Genomic DNA, 9,977 nt, shown 5'->3' with positions numbered 1-9,977 from the left:
TTATTACCAGAGATATGATCAAAATCCCCTGAGTCTATGACCTATGATCCAAGAATGCTAGACTGTGACACACAAGCAAAAGAATTACCCGCAACAGAAACATCAAGTTGTGCAACTGAAACTACTTGTGGAGATGTTTGTTTATTTACACGATACCGAAGGAACTCATCATATTTTGTCTGAGCAATATGAGCATTATTGGATGGTTGATTAGGTTGAGCATCATATGCTACTGGTGGAGATGTATGTTTACTTGCGCGATTTCGAAGGAGCTCACTATATTCCTTTAGAACAATAGGATCATAACTAGTTGGTGGACCATGCAAAATATAACATATGTCACGAGTGTATCCAGGTTTATGACAATGACTACACTTGGATCGAGTTTTCCCTCGCTGATTCTCCATAGACTGGTATGTACGCTTTTCTATGGTTTGAGATGCGAGAATAGAGGAGTCAACAATGGGTGATGAAGCTTCTTTGTGTCTAGGAGGTCCATCAAGACGAAGCAGATAAGAGAATAATTCATCAATTGAGGGAATCGTAGGACTGGCTAGAATCTGCTCACGCACAGAGTTATGGTCAGTAGGAAGTCCAGCAAGTGTAAGAACTAGAAATTATGTTTGCCTTTGCTCTTATTGCTTTTCCATGTTTGTAGTGATAGGCATCAACGTTTCAAATTCCTCCATGACTGTCTGTACATGTCCCAAGTAAGGAGACATATCGGATTCTTATTTCTTTAAGTTGGTCATCTGAGATATCACATCATAGAATCGAGATATGTCATTAGTGTATAAAGCACGTGCCTTTTCCCAAACTAAATAACATGTATAGAATGGGCGAAACAAGGGTATCAACTTAGAATCAATAGAGCGTCAAAGGAGACTACCTAATTGGGCATCCACTTTCTCCCATTGTGCTTTGGCTTTTGCACCTTCATCATAAGACTTTGTCTTTTCATCTACCACGCAAGCATTGTTTGTTAAGTGATCTTGAACACCTTGACCCTTGCACCATAACTCAACTGAAGAAGCCCAAGCTAAATAGTTTGAACTTCCCATTAATGGTTCTGAAGTGATTATAAGGCTTGAACTTCCAATCCCCGTATTCTTGGAGCCAAACACATCACACCCGAAAGACATTTTTTGAAATTTGACTTGAAAAGAGTAAGAAACTCGAAACTGTCGAAAACTGCGACAGTGGTCTGAAAATTTTGGAACCAGCCAAAATCTGCCCACAGTGGCCTGAAAATTCTGATTTTATCGGGAACTTACCGAAAATTGCCCTACAGTGGTCTGATTTTGCCGAAAACTGCCTGAAAATAACTGGAACCCTAATTCCAATGATCGAATCTGGAAAAAACTGAATGGCTTATGATCGAAAATACTGGACGACCCCAACAAATAAAAAATTCTCAAAAAATTTGATCGGAACAGCCCTCACGCGCGGTATATGAGCCAAATCTCGTCGGAAACTACAACCTTCGATCGGCGCGTGAGAGCGTATGGGTTGATATTTTTCGGTGATTCTGACTGGAATTTGGTCGCGAAAACTTTTTGAGCCTCGTGGTGGTGTTGATTTTCCCACAACACCCACAAAAAGAAAAAATAGAAAATAAAATTGACACAAATCAGACCCAACAACCACCAGAAATTGACATGCAGTGACTTGTTTGTTCTCACCGATACTCTGATACCATGTGAGAAATCAATGGGAAAAATATTATTGAATTGTGTATCTAAATTATTACATTAAGACCCTATTTATAGACACTACATTGGAATCCTTTTCCAACTAGGATTCCTATTCTTATTCCTATTCCTATTCCTATTCCTATTCTAAGTAGGAAATACTTATTTCTAGTCTAACACTTATATTCTTCCCTGTTGTCCCCTTACATCTCCTCCTCCACTCCACATCTTCAACGATTTAGTGTTTGAAGTGGTTGATAAAGGTTGCCCATATATGAAGTTGTTACCTTTGAGCTTTATTTGAGATGGTTAAAATAACATGGAGTTTTTGGATTTGAGGTGTTTGAAGGAGCTTTGATTGTGGTTTCACCCGGTGAAATTTGTATGTTTGGATTTGCGGTGATGGATAGTGTTCCACATAAAATAGGAAGTTGTTAGTGGCCTCACGATGGAGTTGTGGTAATTTTTCTAACCTTGGTAACAATTTCAAGAAATTATTAGTTGCTTTGAACTTTAAATCTCTAATTGTAGAATCACAAATTTTGTCTTTAAGTGTATAATCAATGCATACTTGATGAATATTCAATATATAATCGGTGTATCATAATGTACAATGTATGTATTTATCATGTCATAATGACCGAAGATTGCATCTTAGTATTGATTTTCTCATCTTTTCTCCCCTTAATCCTCACTCCTCTAAAGCTACAACAAACACCTGCAATTTATAAGGTATCACTCAAGTTTACACTATTTTACCTTTAAAAACTCTCACCTTATCACCAAAGTGGTTCTAACATTTTGTATGGGTCGCACCTGTGTATTCAAGATTTGACATGTTTAATCAAAATTTTCATGGATTAGTAATTGGAAACTTCTTTTGTGCAGTTAAGCCAAGCCAGTGGAGCCTTTTGGATGTATATATCTCAGATATACAAACATCTGCATGTCTCTACATATTCGCAAAGAGAACATGTATGCTTTTTATAAGATAGGGAATTTTTATTGAGGCGAGTACTAAGACTATCAGTATACAAAAACAAAATACAAATGCTCTTAACTTAGCATTAACATAGTTGTTTCGTATCATATATCCTAGTGTAAGTTATTGTATGTAAAGGGGAACATGTATTTAACAAATGAAACCAGAGAAAGAATAGAAAAAGCTTTACAGAACCTTCGAACTAGCATTTGACGGGGAAAAGGCTAAAGGAGTCAAAGCCCATTAATATATTTTAACATGATTTAGGATCTATGAGGCTATGACATCCAATTTAATCATAAGGAAAAGAATTAGTTTCATGTGTCAACATGCTTACATTTTACTGTAGTTTTTTTTTTCTTTTTTTATTGGATATTTTACTGTAGTTTCATACCAAAGACTCTCTCTCCAAAATTAAAATACATTTTAAATTGAAAGATGATATATATGTCACAAGCAAAATGTGTGTTTGTACATACCTTTTCTATTCCACCTCAAGATGTAACATCCACAAAAAGACGGTGTAAAGATTAGTGGTGTTCCTACTACAAGAGGGATCCAGTAAACTAGGGAAAGTTAGGATGAAATGAGGAAATATCACACTGATGTTTTTGAAAAAAAAAAAAGATTACCACACTTCATCATTGACTTTTTGTTTACTGTATGAGAAATTAGCAAATTTGACAAATCAAAGGAACCTCTTTAACATGAGTCTGCACTTTGATAAATTACAATTAAGTCACTTCTATGGTCAATAAGATGTAACTAAACTTTGACTTTGATCATTTCTCTCCAAAATGAAACTTAACAAAAGTTAATCTTTATCTACATTGGCTTGACTACCATTTACAGTCCTAAAAAAAATTGTGTTTATTACGCTTGTTACGAAAGACTATATATAGAACTATTTATCATCCTATAACTTTGGAATAGTATTTTAGACGGCGAAAGGTGATAAAAGGTGACAAGGGTATGCCTTGTCACAAGGCGAGGCGCTCGCCTTTTTGAAGTGCGGCACCAATTAATACCAAAAAAGTTAAAATATTAAATTGCATATGTAAATAATCAAAATCTCAATAGCAATAACATATTAGCAAATAGTTTAATTCAAAAACTGAAAATAGATGGTACATACTACAAGTCTAGAACTTGAATGAGAAAAAAACAAAACAAAAATCAAAACAAAGGTAGAAGTGACTCTGAAGTCCGAAGAAGAAGGAAAAAGAAATCAAGGAATAAGAAATCTGAGAAGAAAAGAAGAAATATGTATTGGTTGGACTTTGGAGTAGTCGGGGGAGTCTAATCATAAACCCTAAAATTACCTATTAACTTTTAAAACCCTAAATTGGTCGCTTTTTTAAATAAAATACAAAAGGCGACGCATTTCTCGCTTTTCTTGCCTCTCGCCTCTCACCTTTTGTCGTCATGGTGTCGCCTTTTGAAGATCACCTCGCAACAAAGCTAAAAGGCGATGAAGGGTCGCCTCGCCTCTCACCATTGGCGACGAAGCGATCGCCTTTCGCAACACTGCTTTGGAAACCTTGTAGACATACGCATTAAATGAACTTGCATAAAATAATTCCATCTATGTGTCTATTTATACATGCACTCGCCTACAAAATCCCCTACCTCGTGAATGATTATACACCCACCTACGAAAAATGGGTCCTAGTACCATCCATGTTCAAAGAACTCTGAAGTGGATGCAATGAGCAAAAATCTCACCCGCATGCCTTAAGGGCAAGCAAACACTCCAACCTAAGATGGGCCTATCTTGTATCGAAAGTTGGTGCACACTATACAACCAGAACAATTAACAAACAACTTTCTATTTACCCTACTATTTTGTACCTCAAAAGAGATTTCACTTTATGATGCTATTGATGGCTATAAAATGCAGAGGCATATCCCGGATTTCAGAAATGGGTACACTAATATGAAAAAATGTATCTAAAATATAAATTTGAACAGTTTGACCTTTAGGTTCTTAATATGAACCGTTAAATTTTAAAAATTATAGGTCCAAAATACATAATATTACTAGTTTTAAATTCTAATATACACATTTGATTTAATTATATAATTTTTTTAGGAATTTTCAATGTAACACTCTTGAACTAAGAAAGATTAAAGCAAAAGATAAAAAAATTTAGTTGAAACGTCAAAAATGTTACCGACAACCACTTGGAGAGGTGTTACTCAAAAAAATAATATAGATATAAAATTTAAATTTCTATCATCACTTAGAGAGGTGCACTCAATCATTATTGTATTTTTATATAAAATACTTTAAATGTGAGTTGACACATCTATATTTAAGCATTTTTTAAAAAATATAACACTATTATATATGATCTAGAGAGGGGAGCATGAGTTCACGTGAACCCAAGGAACCCTCTCTAGATACGCCGCTGGTAAAATGCAAGGTGAAAATTGTTCCAAATATTCCAGTACAATGTAATACAACACAATATAATATATTACGATAAACTATGAAAATATATGTAATAATCATCGAAATGGAGTATAAATGTTTCACAAAATAACATAGAACTTCTCATTGAAGAGACCGTGGAAACAACGAAAAGCTATGTAATTGAAGTCGTAAAATTAGTAAAGGCAAAGAAGAAAGAGGAAGAAATTAGACTAGCTGGAAATTGGTTTGCAGTGATGCGGAGAATTGCTGAAGTTTGTTCCAGAAAAGTTGGGAATTTTGAACAATTTCATGGTATTCAGCTTCCGGCTTAGGGTAAGAGAGAGGTCCTCTTGGGTAGCCTTGCAACAGCGACGGCGACTGCAACAGCGGTTGCGGTTGCGGATTGTTAGACATTTTTTCTTGCTGTGACTTGTGACTTGTGACTTGTGAGTAAACTTTAGAGTGCTAATGACGAATTATGTGTTCATCCTAAAAAGAAAAAGAAAGATTTGGGGGATTAATTAGGCTCCCTATGCACTTTCTAGGGTACGTGTCGGTTAGTGCGTTGTGCTTGTTATATGATTATTATTCGGACATAAAAGTTAGAATTTTAATTTTATAATGATAATTTTAAGAAATAATAATTAAGTTCTAAATTTAATATTTATATATATTAAATAAATTTTATTAATACAAATATAGTGTTTGACAAAATCTACTTGATATGTGGACTACTAGTTGCACTTAGAGGTGATTAAAATCGAACTGTTACCGATAAGCTAGCTATAAAATTGGGTTATTGGTATTGGATTATCAAATAAAAAATTGGGGAACGGATTAAAATGTTATAATTAACAGCTTATTGGTGTAGTGGCGGATTATTCAATTTCCTTATCGAATAAATCATTAACTTGATAAGAGTTACCATACTTGCATTTTTATTTTAAACATATCAGTCTCACTTAATATTTTGCCAGAATATATGAGAATAGTTATATATTTTTCATGTTAGTCCTAACTCCTAAAGGCTAAAGTCGTAAAGCCATGAAATCCTATTTATTTTTTTATAATTATCTATTTTGCTTTAAAGAAGAGAGAGCAATTAGTCACCAAACTCACAAAAATACTGAAGATATGTACATGAAAATTATGCAACAATTTATCGAGACATTGACAAAGATATTTCCACTGGACAATGAAAATGAGACAACCAGTTGATAATATGGATCAACTTATCCATTTGATTTTGTTACTGCTTAAAAGTAATATTTGCCATCCTTCCTGTAAGGTGTGTTCATCGAAAGGAAAAAAAAGGTACCATAGAGATTAGAGGTTAGCTAAAACACCGTCTGATAATCGTCTGATAATTGTTAATCTATTACAGAATTAATCAATATCTTATAGGTTGGCTAGCAGATTAAGAAATTTTAAAATCGATATCTGATAGGTCAAATCATTAAGTGAAATTCTCCGTCCAATAAGCCGCCTAGTTGCACCCCTATATAATACATAAGTTTTTTTTTTAGAAATTGCTTAAACAATATTATATTTATATTAATATATATAAGAACTATTCTTTTAAGTTTTTTTTAAAAAAATTACTTTAAGTATTTATTATTAATATTTAAGAACTTAATGAAAGAAAAACATAATATCTAAAAGTAATGAATGTAAGCCATATTTAACTAACGTAATAAAAGAAGAAACTCACAAAAAAAAAAAAGACTAAGCTAAAAAAAGCATATCTATAATAGTAGAATAAGGGGTTAATTTGTATTTTGCATTGATTGTATTAGTATTATTAATTTGTATTTACAGTGATTGTATTAGTATTTTAGCTCTTTGAATATATGACATTTACACCTTTTTAGTGAACTAGCAACAAGAATTATTAAACTGGTCATTTACAATAAATTTTATCAGAAAATTAGTGAAACACAAATAAATTTGATCATTAAAATAATTAATTTAAATTAGTCATTGAAATAAAAAAAAAAGTCAAAAAAATATATGTGAGGAGGATTAAATATACCCATTTGAATTATTTTGAAAAAAAATTAAATTAAAATTAACCTTTTTCCTTCCGTTAGAGGAAAAGGGTATATGTGAGTAATTTTTGTGTGTATATATATATATATATATATATATTTTAGAAATTGCTTAAACAATATTATATTTATATTAATATAAGAACTTTTCTTGTAAGTTTTTTTTTTTTAAATTACTCTAAGTATTTATTATTAATATTTAAGAACTTAATGAAAGAAAAACATAATATCTAAAAGTAATGAATGTAAGTCATATTTAACTAACGTAATAAAAGAAAGAAACTCACAAAAAAAAACTAAACTAAAAAAAGCATATCTATAATAGTATAATAAGGGGTTAATTTGTATTTGCATTGATTGTATTAGTATTATTAATTTTTATTTACAGTGATTGTATTAGTATTTTAGCTCTTTTAATATATGACATTTACACCTTTTTAGTGAACTAGCAACAAGAATTATAAAACTGGTGATTTACAATAAATTTTATAAGAAAATTAGTGAAACACAAATAAATTTGATCATTAAAATAACAAATTTAAATTAGTCATTGAAATTAGAAAAAAGTAAAAAAAAAATACATGTGAGGAGGATTAAATATACCCATTTGAATGATTTGTTTTTTAAAAATAGAGAAAAATTAATCTTTTTCCTTCCGTTAGAGGAAAAGGGTATATGCGAGCAATTTGTATAATAGTAGGTGTGTGTATATATATATATATATATATATATATATATAAGAGTGGTTTTTATAATAAGGGGGTATATCAACTCTAAATGACAAACTTGAGGGGTATATGAGACCCTTTTCCCTTATTTTTATTATCTTGGATATTTATATATTTCTTGATAAAAAATAGCTTCTTCTTTTTTTTAAAAAAAAAAGATAGTGAGAAGGTAAACATGATATAATGATTAATTTAACTAAACGAGGGTAAAACATGTGGAAGGAAAATATGGTGTTTTCAAGAACTTGTTCTATTTTGTCAAACATAATTAATCCATTTTAACGAATGTACACTACTAAAAAACTGCTAAAAAATGACGAAAGAAAAAGCGACGGACGGCGTCGCTCCAAAAAAGCGAAGGACTAAGAGATGCCGTCCGTTGCTTTTGAATTAAAATAATTACTTTTAAAATTATTTTAAAAAATGCGACGGACTGCATCTCTTAGTCCGTCGCTTTTTATTAAAAATAATTATTTATAAATTAAACAATAACCACGCTGTCCGTCGTTTTAATTTATTTTATTTTATTAATTAGTTTTTAAAAAAGGCGACGGACGGCATCTCTTAGTCCGTCGCTTTTTGGTCAAAATATCAAGTCAAACATTTTTAAAAAGCGACGGACCACGTCTCTTAGTCCGTCGCTTTTTAATTAAAATATTTTTAAATTTTTTTTTTTAAAAGCGACGGATGACATCGCTTAGTCCGTCGCTTTTTCTCGCATTTTTTGCTAATTAATTATTTTATATAGATAGTGACGCAGTCCGTCGCTTTTTATTAAAAATAATTATTTATTAATTTAAAAAAAGTCACGCTGTCCGTCGCTTTTTATTAATTTTAATTGTTTAATTATTTTTTAAATTAGCGACGGACAACATCTTTATGTTCGTCGCTTCTTGGTCAAAATATCTGGTCAAATATTTTAAGAAAGCGACAGACAATGTCTCTTAGTCTGTCGCTTTTTGGTCAAAATGTTGGTCAAATATTTTTTAAAAAAAGCGACGCACATAGAGACGTTGTCCGTCGCTTTTTTAAAAATATCGGCACTAGCAGACGCAATTTTCCCCATTTCTCCATATAAAAAACAAAATTGAGAAATATTTTGATTTAATTTTATTTAAATCTTCTTTCGGAAAATGGTTTTGTGTAAAATTTAAAAAAATAAATTATAATACCGACTTTCAGATGTCGGTAAAATTAAATAGTATGTAATAAATTAATATTTTCAATGAACTTTAAATAAATCGTCCTCCAAATGACGGTTTTATATAAGTTAAAAAATAATTTAATATAAAATACCGACCTCTCGATGTCAATATTATTTAATTAACATGATTACTTTTTATTTATCTTAAAATTTAATGTGATACCGACCTCATGAGGTCGGTATTTTTTATTATATCTAATTACTTTTAATAAAAGCGACATTCGGAGGTTGGTATGTTTAAAATATTCCTATTAATCATAATTTTGCTATTGTGCGTAATATTAAAATTTCATTTTACACCTACGATTAATTATTCAAAAAGTGTAACAATTTTGTATACTTTTACAAATAAAATGTTAGAATTCGTGAAATAAATAAAAAAAATATCTATAATCCATATTTAGAGTATGAAACTACGTTGATATGAATTATGAGATAATTATACTTATATTTATAGAGTAATGTACAAATCCTATCAGTCCGTCGTCTAATCATAAACTTAATATCTCATGTCATGATGTAGTAGAGGTGAAGAGCTAACATATAATCCATTCCAGTATGAAATGCGAGATAGTATTATTATATACGTTCGATCTTGAATGGATGTCAAGTATAGTGATCACCTCCTAATTATGATGACATGTAAATGATACTTCATCGGAGTATGAAATATGTTGATTAATTATATATATATTCCTCGAGTAGTTATACATTATCAATTAAAGAAATACCGATGATCAATTCAAGGAGATTTATATATTAAATTTGATATTGATAAACTTTTGTTGATCAATAAAATTAAATTTATATAATTAGAAGGTATATAATTTAAATTTATAAAATTAACTTGATCGATAAATTAAATTTATTAAATTAAACTTTTGTTGATGTGTAGTTAAATTATATAT

Source organism: Solanum stenotomum, chromosome 3, assembly GCF_019186545.1.
Source record: "Solanum stenotomum isolate F172 chromosome 3, ASM1918654v1, whole genome shotgun sequence".
NCBI classification, from domain to species: Eukaryota; Viridiplantae; Streptophyta; class Magnoliopsida; order Solanales; family Solanaceae; genus Solanum; species Solanum stenotomum.
The sequence above is the reverse complement of the archived record's forward strand: the minus strand, read 5'-3'. Positions refer to the sequence as shown.